The sequence below is a fragment of the Sarcophilus harrisii genome, chromosome 6 (genome assembly GCF_902635505.1).
Source record: "Sarcophilus harrisii chromosome 6, mSarHar1.11, whole genome shotgun sequence".
In the NCBI taxonomy this organism is placed as follows: Eukaryota; Metazoa; Chordata; class Mammalia; order Dasyuromorphia; family Dasyuridae; genus Sarcophilus; species Sarcophilus harrisii.
In genome coordinates this window covers 38,639,763-38,652,325 of record NC_045431.1, presented here as the reverse complement: position 1 = coordinate 38,652,325, position 12,563 = coordinate 38,639,763, and the positions used below count along the sequence as shown (strand labels likewise).

At 39.3% G+C, this 12,563-nt stretch overlaps 1 long non-coding RNA gene across 2 annotated transcripts; it reads left to right on the top strand.

Moving 5' to 3' along the window:
• The first annotated feature begins 246 nt into the window (after positions 1–246).
• Positions 247–12,037, top strand: LOC116419838. Of its 2 annotated transcripts, none has more exons than XR_004230160.1 (3): positions 247–606; positions 11,488–11,568; positions 11,970–12,037. It is a non-coding gene; the product is annotated as an uncharacterized LOC116419838 (long non-coding RNA). The 2 variants fall into 2 exon arrangements; XR_004230159.1 differs by having other exon boundaries at positions 11,459–11,568.
• The last annotated feature ends 526 nt before the right edge of the window (positions 12,038–12,563 follow it).

Sequence of the window (12,563 nt, the reverse complement as noted above, 5' to 3'; positions counted from 1 at the left end):
CAGGGAAATTAAGTGACTTCCCCAACCCAAGGCTGAGGGGCAATGGAAAGACCTGTCAGAGAAACAGGGTTTTAAATTGTACCTCTAATGTTTAATACCAATGTGATCCTGAATAAATCACTTTATGGACCTCAGTTTCCTTACCCATAAAATAAAAGGGTTGTACTAAATGGCCAATCGGGTTCTTCCCCATTGTGACTATTTGGTTCCTAGATCATAGAGCTACTAAGTAGTAGAACCAGAATACAAAGCTTGAGAGGTCTCCTAGCTCCCACCTCTGGGGCTCCCTCCAATCCTAGCTGCTTGCCTCTCAAGCACTGTGTACTTGTAGAGATTAGATTTTATTGTCTCCATAAGTCAGAAATATATTTGACTTTATATTTGATAGCTCCAAGAAATTATAAATGTGTACATAATAGAGGGAATACACTATTGATGCATATGCTGGGAAATAGGATATATTTATTTTCTTCAGAAATAAGAAAAAAAAGAGAAAGAAGGAAAGAAAGAAGAAAGATGAAGAAAGAAGAAGAGGAAGAGGAAGAAGAAGAAAAAGAAGAAAGAAGAAGAAATCTAGTCTTTTAAATTAGGAAGCAGAAAAAAAAGGTATAAAAATTCACCAATCGACGAGTAGTGACTTTGTTTGCTGAAAGGTTCTTTTCCATCAAAATGGTGGCCCACTTATCTGTGGAGATGTACTGCTGTTTGCTGGTGTTACTTTAAGGGTCGACTTTCTTTGGGAAAACAAGTTGGTCATATAAAGCACTTCAGCTTGTGTTTATCCAAAGCAGAGTGTGAGGACATAGCTTAGGTGTGTATAAACATTTGATTTCATGGGTATTAGGCTGCGGTCCTAGGGTTCACCTCGAAGCACTGCTTGTCTGAGTCCCTTAGAGTAAGAGGCTGTTTATATGCAGAGACCACTTCCCCCTCACCCCCACCCAAATGGCTAGACTCACTTCTTGCATCTGTTTTCTGTATAAATATTTAGAAACATCTCCCCTTCACTTTTTATCTTTTCACCTGCACACCTGCTTAAACATTTATAAAAGCGGCCAGGAAACCGAATAATCTCCACAATGAGGAGCAGATGCAATTATGTCTAGTGGAAGGGGTGGGGGGAGGAAAAGGGAAATAAATGATGAGAATTGGGGAAGGGCTAAAGGAGGAGAGAACGAATGACACCAGCAGGTATGGGGATGGATGAAACTGGGGAAGAGGCGAAAACACTTGGGGTCCTCCTCATGTCGGGGCATCCTGTACAGACGTAACCAGCTGACAAATGGGTTCTTAGTTTAATGAATAAGGAAAACATGCACAGGCCCTGAGGTTAAAGATCTACAGGCTGGGTTTCTCAGCCCCTCATTAAGCAGACAGACACATATTCCGATCGATAAGACTTCTGTTCCCACATGGTACCTACCCCCCAAAGCTGCCAACAATCAGCTGACGTAATGCTGTCTGGATTAAACATGTTTCAGTGATTCCCTAGGATGAGGATGGAGTAAAGACCAGGGCTTAAAATTGGGGAAAATTCCTTAGCTTTGGAGCTTCTTCCTACATCAGGATTCCTTGAGCCTCCACATTTTTTTTTTATTGTTTTAATCATGATTCATGACCCCATTTGGAGTTTTCTTAGTAAAAAGAAAAGAAAGAAAGAATTGGGGGAAGGAAGAAAAGGGGGGGGAAGAAAAAAGAAAGGAAGGAAATTGAAAGAAATTAAATGTTGTGTAATTAAAATAAGCAATCTCTCTAATAGTAAAGATAATGGAGTGGTCTGCCATTTTCTTCTCCAACTCATTTTACAGTTGAGGAAACTGAGGCAAACAGAGTTATGTCACTTCCCCAGAGTCACTCAGCTAGTAAATGTCTGCAGCCAGACTGGAACTCAGAAAGATGATTCCAGGTCTGGCATTTTTACCCATTGCATCTCCCACATTTCAGTTCCCTGAATATAGAAACTGTGATTTTTGTCTTTATGTTCCCATTATGTATCCCACAGTGCTTTGCCACAGGAGCTGAGTAAAAATGTTTGCAGAACTGATGTAAATGATTTTCAAAACGTATGCAGACATAACTCATTCTGGGGCTACCTAGCTAGGTGATGCTGTTTTTTGTTTTATTTGTTTTAACTTTTAATATATAATGAGAGTATTTCTGTTACCCTCTTTTCGACCAAAACATCAACCAAAAATTTAGTGTTAGAAAAGAATTGTTAAAAAAAAAACCTCTTCGTTTTATAAATGGGAAAATTGAGGCACAGAGAAGTTAAGCTACTTTCCTAGCATCACCCAGTAAGTGGTTGAAATTTGAACCCAGGACTCCAAGACTAAGTCTCTCTTGTAACGTACTTGCAACTGCTTAAGCTTTCGTTGATTCAGCCCTGCAGGTAAAACGGATACCCACAAGCCTCATAATTGGATTGGAGTCAATGGGTCCCTCTACAATTAGCAATTTAGCGAGCAGATGGTTTGGCTACAGGGATGTTATTCCTGCCTTGGGGGGTCGGGAGCGAGCTCCAGCTCTCATTTGAACGACGCTGGGCTGGAGTGGAGATTGCTGCTGCCTGCTGGATTCTTTGTTCGTTTGTTTTAGATTTGGCCACGGGCGACACTTTGAACATCACTTTCTCTTGCTCTGGTTTGGGGGGGGGGGTAGTTACCCTGAGGAGAAAGGGCGTTCTCTCATTCATTCAACAAATATTTACTGTGGGTCTATCCTAATCAAAGCTCTGTGGGGGGATACAAAGAAACAGTCCCTGCCCCCAAGGGGCTTACTGGCTGCTAATTAAGTTTCCACACTAGAAACTATTCGATGGGCTGCACGTGGGATGAGCTGAGTAGTTACTGTGTGATCCAATCCCTTTGACTCTTGGGGATCCTGTGGACCATAGCACGCCAATATGGCCGTGGGGTTTGCTTGGCAAAGAGACAGGAGTGAGGAAGCCATTTCCTTCTCTAGCTCTTTTTACAGATGAGGAAACTGAGGTAGGCTCACCCAGCTAGTATGTGTCTGCAGCTACACTCGAATTCAGGTCTCTATCCACTGAGCCATTCTGGGTGACTTGAAGAAAGTACTAAGAAATTCAGTAGAGAATGTAATCCTTTTTGGCTGGGATGAATAGGGAAGGATCCATGAAGGAAACTGACTTTTGAGCTAAATCTTGAAGGCTGAGGGGGATTTGGTATGGAAGAAGGGAATATGTATGTGCAGTCCCGGTCACTCGTTTAGCTAGGATTGGTTTTCAGCCTCTTCATCTATAAAATGGGCATGATAATAATAGCATCTCCCCCCCCCCCCATTGTTGTGAGGATACAATGAGGGCTTTGCAAAGCTTAAAGTGGCATATGCAAGTAAAATAAAATTGCTTTTCTATTGTTAGTTTCTTGTTTATCCCAACGAGAGTTTATTCTATAGTATGACTCAGGGATCTAGGAAGATCAAATTGGTCAGCGTTCTGGAGAACAGCCCCATTTTCCTTGGGGCCTTTATTGTATGCACGTTAGGAAGAAAGGAGATGACTCCTGGGTAGAGAGGAAGCCTGCTGAAAAAAAGCCCTTCCTGTGAGAATCTCCTTCCTTTGTGATCCAAGCTGTTTACCACCTTCTTGGGGGTAATGTGGACACTTCTATCATCAAATAAAAAAGTGCTTTCTAATCAATTCTAGTCAACCTACTATGTGCAAAGTTCTTTGCTAGGTTCTATGGAGAACTCAAAGATAGTTTATGTAGCTTTGCTAGGGAAACAAGACGCAGGCACAAGAAAGCACCAAATGATGAGCCTCCAGTCAATGTCACCCCCAGGGGATGACATTTCAGGAGACCTGTAACTGTGAGGAACCACTGAAGCCCACTTGGCTGCTTGCACAGGGTTTGGACAAAGGGAGCCGCCCTTCCCAACTGTGTCCCCAGCAGCTGAATCAGTACTTCAACTGGAGCCCGAAGGGCTGGACTGGCTGATCTGCTCTCTCAGCATCCATGGCAAACCCACATGATAAATGACTGTCTGCTTCCTCACTTCTGTTTGCGAGGTCTCCATAAAAAGCATATCACGTTCAGCAGCATTGCTGTGCCAGAAAACCCCCTCCCAAGTAAGATTGTACCGAGAGCATGATTGATCACAGGGGTGGACGGTCTCCAGCTGAAGCTGAAGGGAGAGGAAGGACCGACAGAGGGATTAAAGTGCATGGGAAAGTTAAAAGACAGATTCTTTCAAAAAAAATTTTTGTTTCCATGTGCCCCTCTGTTAACCATTATTTCAAAGCTTCCTGAATAGGAACAAATCAGGAAACAGAAGTGGGACTAATAAAATCTGTGCTGTGGAGCAGCTGTGGGCAGTAGTATGGATTATTAGTAAGGCTGTGCAATAATGGGCTTCTTTCTGGTCACTCGCAAACTTGCCATGTACTAGTTCAGCCCCACTAGTCTGCATGACTTGAGAGTTTTGGGTTTTTTGACAAGGAAAGGGAAATTAAAAACAAAAACTAGAAGGATTTGCTTCAGGTCATCCAATGGGGCAAAAGGAGGGCAAGGGCTGAGACTAGGTTCTTGTTCCTCAGATCCTTCCTCCTCCTCACAATTGGTCATCCTGCAGATGGTCAATCTTCTGATACATTTTGCAAAGTGTATTTACAAAATTTCAGTTGCTACCACTAGCTACATTATTCCCAGATGCTGCACAAGGCTGTGATCCGAGAGGAAACTCGCTAGATTTTCATGTTGATAGGTCAGGAGGCAATTTCCTGATCTTATTGTGGGCTTGCCCCTCCTTCCTTAGTCTTTATCATGGCAAGTTGTTGGTCCAAGCTCCCAACTATGGACCAAGAAGATATTACCTGGAAGCCCCAGAGATCCAGTTACACTAGATTTGCAAGCATTTATATCCCATAGCTCCATCTAAAAATATGCACGACAATAACAGCAACATTTGCAGATGATCAGCTTTGATAGTCTTAGCTCTTCTCAGCAACACAGTGATATAAGACAATTTCAAGAGATTCATGATGGAAAATACTCTCCACGTCCAAAAGAACTACGGAGTCTGAATGCAGATCGAAGCAGACTATTTTCTCTTTATTTTTCTTACCTGTGGTTTTCCTGTTTAGTTCTGATTCTTTTTTCACAACATGACTAATGTGGAAATATGTTTAATGTGATTGTACATGTTTAACCTATGTCAGATTGATTGTCGTCCTGGGGAGGGAGGAGAGGGAGAGAGAGAGAAGGAAGGAGTAAAAAAGGGAAATCGAAATCTTATAAAAGTAAATGTTAAAAACTAATACATTTTAAAAAATAAAGTGTGCAAGAAATGAGGTTATTCTTCACTCCTCACACTCCTATCTATCAGTTAACTGATTGATCTTTAGGGATCTGATCTGGCTGGTTTCCTTGTCACCCATCCTTCAATAAATCCACATGCTCCTTCAATCCACTCCAGGGTACCTTCCTGTCACTTCTAGGAGCAAACTTCAAATCCTTGGGCATACAAAGCCCTTTGTAACTTGCCCCACATTGCAGTTTTCTTACAAGTTGTATCCCAACACATATTCTTCAATTAAGTAACAATGACCTCCTTGTTGCTCCTCAAACATATATCCATCTCCAGACTAGAGAAACTTGCACTGATTGTCCTCCATATCTGACATTTCTTTATCCTCATGTCTGCTTTCTCGCTTCCTTTAAGTCTCATCTAAAATCACATCTTTGACAAGAAGGTATTCCTGCTCCCCCTTACTGCTTACTTACTTACTTACTTCTCTCTGTTGTTGATCTCCAATTTCTCTCTCACATACACATATCTTGTTGATACATCCTTGTAGCTGTCTAATCCACTAATCTGTGAACTCCTTGAGGGCAGAAACTACTTTTTTTAAACCTTCCTTTGTATCCCCAGCACTTAACACCATGCCCAACACTTTCATTTTGTGGTTGTCATTTTCAGTCGTGTCTAATCCTTTCTTGGCCAAGATACCAGAATGGTTTGCCATTTCCTTCTCCAACTCATTTTACAAATGAGGAAACTGAGGTAGACAGGGTTAAGTGACTTGCTCGGGGTCATTCAGCTAGTAAATGTGTGAGGTAGGATTTGAACCCAGGAAGATGAGTCTTCCTTCACTATGGCACCACCTAGCTGCCTACCTGATGCATAGTGTCATTTGTCCTAAATAAATATTTATTGCCTGATAGACTGACTAAAAATTAATTTCATGAAGACAAAGCCTAGCTCCTGTACAGATTTCTTATCTCCCCCTTAGACTAATTCAATGGTTTGCATGTAGCATGTATTTAATAAGTGTTTGCTAAATGAACTTTACCTTTCAGGGCCTGAGTTTTGACATCTGTAAAGTGACAGGGTTATCTAGGGTCCCTCCTAGAATGAAATCCTATGAAAATATGAGTGCATATGGCCCCATTCATCTTTCCAGCCCTTCTGGGCAATCTTATGTCTGGCTGGCCTCCTATGACAAGGAGTAACATGTGGCTCCCTGAGCATTTCTGGCAGTGCCTAGAATGCTTTGTCAGATAATAACTCTGCCCTTCAACTGGGTCTATTTGTCAAATTCTATTGTAGACACTTGACCCACTAGCTTAACTAGTATGACACTGGGCAAGTCACTTAACCCCAATTGCCACACACACACACACACACACACACACACACGCACACACACACACACACACACACACACAAGAAACAAATAAAAACCCATTCTATGGTAAGCTTCTGTCCTAAATTGTACAGAGGTAGCTTAGAAAAAGCATGATTGGAGTCCCAATCATTTTTCTAAAAAATCTATTTCACAGAGTTGTGAGTATCAAATAAAAGAATATTTTAACAATATTATAATAATATATTTGTATTATTATATATTATATTAAATAATAAAAACCTATTTTAATGCATTTAATACTTAATACTTAAGTACTTTAGTACTTAATACTTTAAAAAAAACAAGCACAAGTTATTATTATCATCATGATCTTCTCTTTTTCTATAGGGTTTAGATAGATATCTTATCCTAAGATGACTCACTTTCCTGATATTATTCCTTTGTATTTAATATTCAACAGAACATTAAAAGGCAGATAAATGTGCATTTTCTGGTTAAATCAAAGTATCAGGATCTATTTCATCTTTTTTTGGCTCACTGAAAACACCTACACTATTAACAGAAGAATGATATGTATCTCATTCATGTCCCCAATTATATTTATTTTCCTATATTTTTATTTTGAAAGTTTTTTTTATTCCAACTTGGTTGGTAGTTATAAGCAGTGGGGTATTGGTAAATGCTTAACAATCAGCTCTCTCGGGCTGGGGGAGAGAAGTGGGACACACTTTAAATTTAATCCAAATCATTTCTCCATCATTTTCTTACATCTAGACAATTAACAAAACAATCAATCAAGTCCTGATTTATAACATTTGTGATCTCTGAGATATAAATGCTCACACTGAACATATAATAATCAACTTTTACAAGCCAGTGCAAGCTGACTCCAGCATACCTTTACTTCGAAGTAACGTCTATGGCAACATCTACTAAAAACAATGTTCTTGTTTTAAAGAATTGATGTTATATATCAAGACAATGTGGGAAACTATTCAGTCTGACAGAATGAGCTGGTTCCAGTATTTTATTGACTTAATTCTCCAGGATGTGTTGAAGTCTGTAAATAGATTTGTTATCAGTTAGTCTAAGAAAGATAGTTTGCTTCTAATATATAGTTCTAGCCAACATATCATGTCTTATTAGGCATTCAATAGAGGCTGTATTTTTCAACCAGTGGTAAAAAAATTTAATACAATTTCCACCATTTTCTTGCATAATCTTCACTGATCACTAACCTTAAGGATAGCTCTTCTGCAATTCTTGGTGACAATAGTCTGATCTTGAGTTGTCATCATAAACCTCCTTTCCACTAAAAAGGGGGGAAAATCTGCCTGATTCAATCACTTGTTTCACATTTTTTGTTGATTGAGTTCATACAGATGATATCTATGAAGAGTCTTTAGATTCCTATCTTGAATTCTACCTACCTCACTGCCTGTGTTTATTGCTCATTGAAGGGATTTTTGCTGATTCCAGAAGTATTTTCGTGGCTTTTTGACCTGTTTGTTATATTCTCCAAGTTGAGGATGGACTGAGATAAGCAGAACAATTGTATTAGTACCAGGTTAAATTTAGTATATAAATAACCAGTGGTGCAGTAGATAAGAGTACCAGGTCTGGAATCAGGAAGATTCATCATTTTGAGTTCAAATGCATGACACAGTAGGCAGAATAATAAGTTTAGAATCAGAAAAACTCATCTTCCTGACTTCCAGTCTGGCCTCAGACACTTATTAATTGTATGATCCTGGGTAAGTCACTTAACCCTGTTTGCCTCAGTTTCCTCATCTGTAAAATGAAATGGAATAGAAAATGGCAAACTATCCCAGTATCTCTGTCAGAAAAACCCCAAATGGGTTTAAGAAAAGTTGGCCGTGACAGAAAATGACTGAACAACAATAAATTTAATATATACCTAAAAAATAACAAAAGTTCACATTTCAGCTATAATCCTCTTTTCCTGCTTTGTATATTTAACTGTTATTTGCTGTTCTTTGATTTCATAATACAAAAAGAAAATTATTTTTCAAAAGAGAAAAACCTGATTTTTTTAAAGGATGTTACTATTCCTCAGGGCTATCATTATTGGTGTCATTATCACTTTTGGATAGTTATAATAGAGAAATTTTCTTTTTAAAAATTTCTAAGTAGAATTTTACTAATAGATTTTGATTTTGCATCACCTATTGTGCAAATATTTTTGCACAATATTTTACAGCTGTCCTTAGAGATATTCCTTAATAGTTCCATTTTTATTCCCATGCTTGTTACCATGGGAACAGCTGCCCCATATACTTTCTGTGCAATTCCTGAAGTTTTTACAGTTCTTGTAAGTCAAATATCTTGGCTTAATGCATTTCTTTGTTCACATTGGCAATGGCTGATATCATCTTTTTCAGTCATTCTTCTTTCATACCATCGGTCTGCTGGTTGGATTCATTCCATCTAAAATTAAGAGATTTAAAAAAAAATTCCAGTCCATCTCCTTTTGAAAATCATTGTTTTTGTCATCTCCTTTATTATTAGACAAAACTTTTGGATTTTTATTAAGTAAAGATTTTCAGATGACCAACTTTCCCTCTTCAGGTTTTAGCAGCACTTTCATGCCTTCTCTTATTCTAATATAGACTTACTTATGATTGCCCTACATTGTTGACATTATACAATTGCTGTTCAATGGGATTGAGTGTGCCTTTGAAGTTGTTCAGTTGTTTTCAATCTTATCTAACTCCTCGTGACCCTCTTTGGGGTTTGCTTGGCAGAGATACTGGAGTAATTTGCCATTTCCATCTCCAGCTCATTTTACAGGGGAGGAAACTGAGGCAAGCCGTGTTTAATGACTTGACTAGGATCACACAACTAGGAAGTGTCTGAGGCCAGATTTGAACTCGGGAAGATGATTCTTCCCCACTCCAGCCCAGCATTCTGTGCGCGATGGCACCCCCTAGTTGCCCTTGTGCTTTTGATACAAAGCAGCAGACAGCTGGGTTTATATTGCCAAGATCTGTTTACAATTGTATTATGATATGGTACTGACACCTGATGAGAACATTCATGTCTTCAGGCTATTTCACGCATTCTTGTGGTTTGCTCTCTCTTTATCGGGAAGCGCCATCTGCACCAAAGCATGTCCAGCAGATGGGATATTATTACTACTTATTCATTCTGATATAACCGGCTCATGAAGACCAGGTGCTAACGGATAGAGCTCTGGATCTACAGTCAGGAAGAACTGAATTTAAAAATGGCCTTAGGTACTTCCTAGCTGCACGATCCTGCCTCAGTTTCCTCAACTGTAATGTTAGGAAAATAACAGCATTTGTTTCACAGTGTAGTTGTGAGAATCAAATGAGTTAATATTTGTAAAGTGCTTAGCACAGAGCCTGGCACATAGTTGTTGTTGTTATTTGTTCTCAAAGACAACCATCTCATCGGGGAGATTTAAGTGAGGGAGGGCTGGGCAAGGTTACCTACCTCACTCTCCCCTTCAGAGCCATCTGGGACCAGTTACAGATCAGGAGGATGGAGATGACCCTGCGTTCATGAGGAATCTTGACTTTTTAAACTAGGGTCTTTAACAAGTCTCAGTTTGACCGAGGCAATGTCCAGTTAGTGATTAAGGTTAGGTAAGAAAGAAATGAGCACAAGAATATTTAATTTTTAAATGTATACGTGTCTCTCAAAATAAATGCAGCCTTTCCTTTTTTGCTCCACTCTGTATCCATTCCCTTTTCTGTCTTACTTGTAATAGATATTGATGTCAACATCATGCCATTTTATCTCCTGGAAACATCCATGTTGCGGGGGAACCTGTTTGATACTCAATTGCAAAAGATGCATGGAATAGAGGACGATAAATGATTCCCTGGATTTATTAGTAAATATCCCTTTAAAAGATTCTGGGAGGAGGGGAGGATTCTGGAGGAGAACTTAGAAGAAAATCATATGGCACCGGACAACTCTTTTTTGTGCTTTATTTGTTCATACTTTTAGAAATAGTATATTATTTTTCCAAATACAAGCAGAAAATGGTTTTCACCATTCACCTTTGTAAAACCTGTTGTTTTAAATTTTTCTCCCTCTTATCCTCTTTCCTCCTCCCCCAAACAGCAAGCAATCCAATATAGGTTAAACATGTGCATTTCTTCTAAAATTATTTCCATATTCATCATGCTGTACAAGAAAAATCAGATCAAAAGGGAAAAAATATGAGAAAGGAAAAAAAACCCAACAACAGCAGTGACAAAAAGGAGAAAATACTGTGCTTTGATCCACTTTCAGTCTCCACAGTTCTCTCTCTGGATGCAGATGGCCCTTTCCATCACAAGTCTATTGGAGTTGCACTGGACAAACTCTTAATTGAAAACTTTTAAAGGAGATGTGATATATATGTATACACACCATATGTATCCATATGTGCATACATAAATACATACATAATAGATAAAACTTAAATATATTCAATATATTAAAGAAATTCCTAAATTACTGAGATAGGCACTTATATATAATCAACGTATTATACACATTATATGTTTATATTTATATTGTATAACATCTATGAAATAGTATAACTATTTCAGAAATGCAGGGATTTCTACTAAATCAGGAGATGGCAAACAGTGTAAAATATACTCTGTTAAAATTGTTCCAAAGCCAAGTCGACAAGGTCAGCAAAGTTTTTAGATGCAGGAAGTTATCTATTTTTAATATTGCAAATGCTTTCCTGTTTTTCTTTATTCATTACTTAAGGTTTGCCGATCCAAGCATTTGTTTGAATTCATTTCTTTCTTTTTTTTTAACTTTTTTTTATTTTAAACTTTGGACATGCTTTGTTATTTCCAGAAAACAGAAGCTCTCCCTTTGTTTCATAGAAAATGGTGGTGAGGAGGCAGTTGGCCCTGGGAGAGGGATGTTTATCTCTTGCGATCATGATTCTAACTCTACCTGAAATGGTAAGATTCCAGCCTATGCTGCTATTCCTGTTAGAAAGGCTCAAAATTAAACTAGTTGACTGGATGAAAGGAGAGTCCCAGAGGGATTTAGGAACTTGACTTTCACACATTCTTGGTGTGAGAGAGGGCAAAGCTGAGGAAGTCGAAACAGGGTGTGCCCAGGGAGCTGAGAATGCAGAGAGCCCCAAGAACCCAGTGCCCAGCCCCCCAGGAAGCTGGAGAGAGACATTCCTCTCATGCCCAGAGTAGCCCAAGCCCCTCCTGGACGAATTTTTCTGGCTGGTTCGCTGTTATCCAGCAGTAATTCTGTTTTTCCAAATGCTGAAAATTCAAGATTTCAGCAATGTTTTGGCTCCAACTACATACATACTAAACCGTTTTCTCCTTTTCTCTTATCTCAGGATCACAGTCTCTGAAGGCATGGATCGGTATTGCTGCTATAATAATAATAATAACTAATTTCTGAATACTTTCCAAGTAGCCTTTTTTTCCCCAAACCACTTTCAAACATTAACCGATTAATCTAATTGCCCTCCCACAAACACCAGGTGCCAGCGCTACCTATGCCCCCTCCCGCTTTCCAAATCTGGTAATATTCCAAGGTTAAGTGGTTCACTTCAGGTCAGGGTGCAAACCAAGTAAAGGCCTCTAGCCTCCAGTGTTAAGCTCAGGGCAGGAATTATTTTTTAAGAAAACAACAGCAACAGCAAAACATTCCATGCTATTGCCACTAAGATTAGCACTTTTAGTCTGAGGAATTCAAAGCACTCGGCAGATTTCACTAAGTCTCCCAAGATCCCTTGGAACCTGTTAGACAAGCAGAGCTAGCCAGTATGAAAAACACCCCCCTTAACCCTGCCCCTGCGGCACCCCATGACCTTGGCCCAAACTACCTCATCCCTCCCTCTCACCCTGGTTTTGAAGGCTTTCCAATCCCTGCTTAAGATTTCAGTCTCCCACCCAATACCCCATCTCCTTTCTCTTTTTCAAGTAAT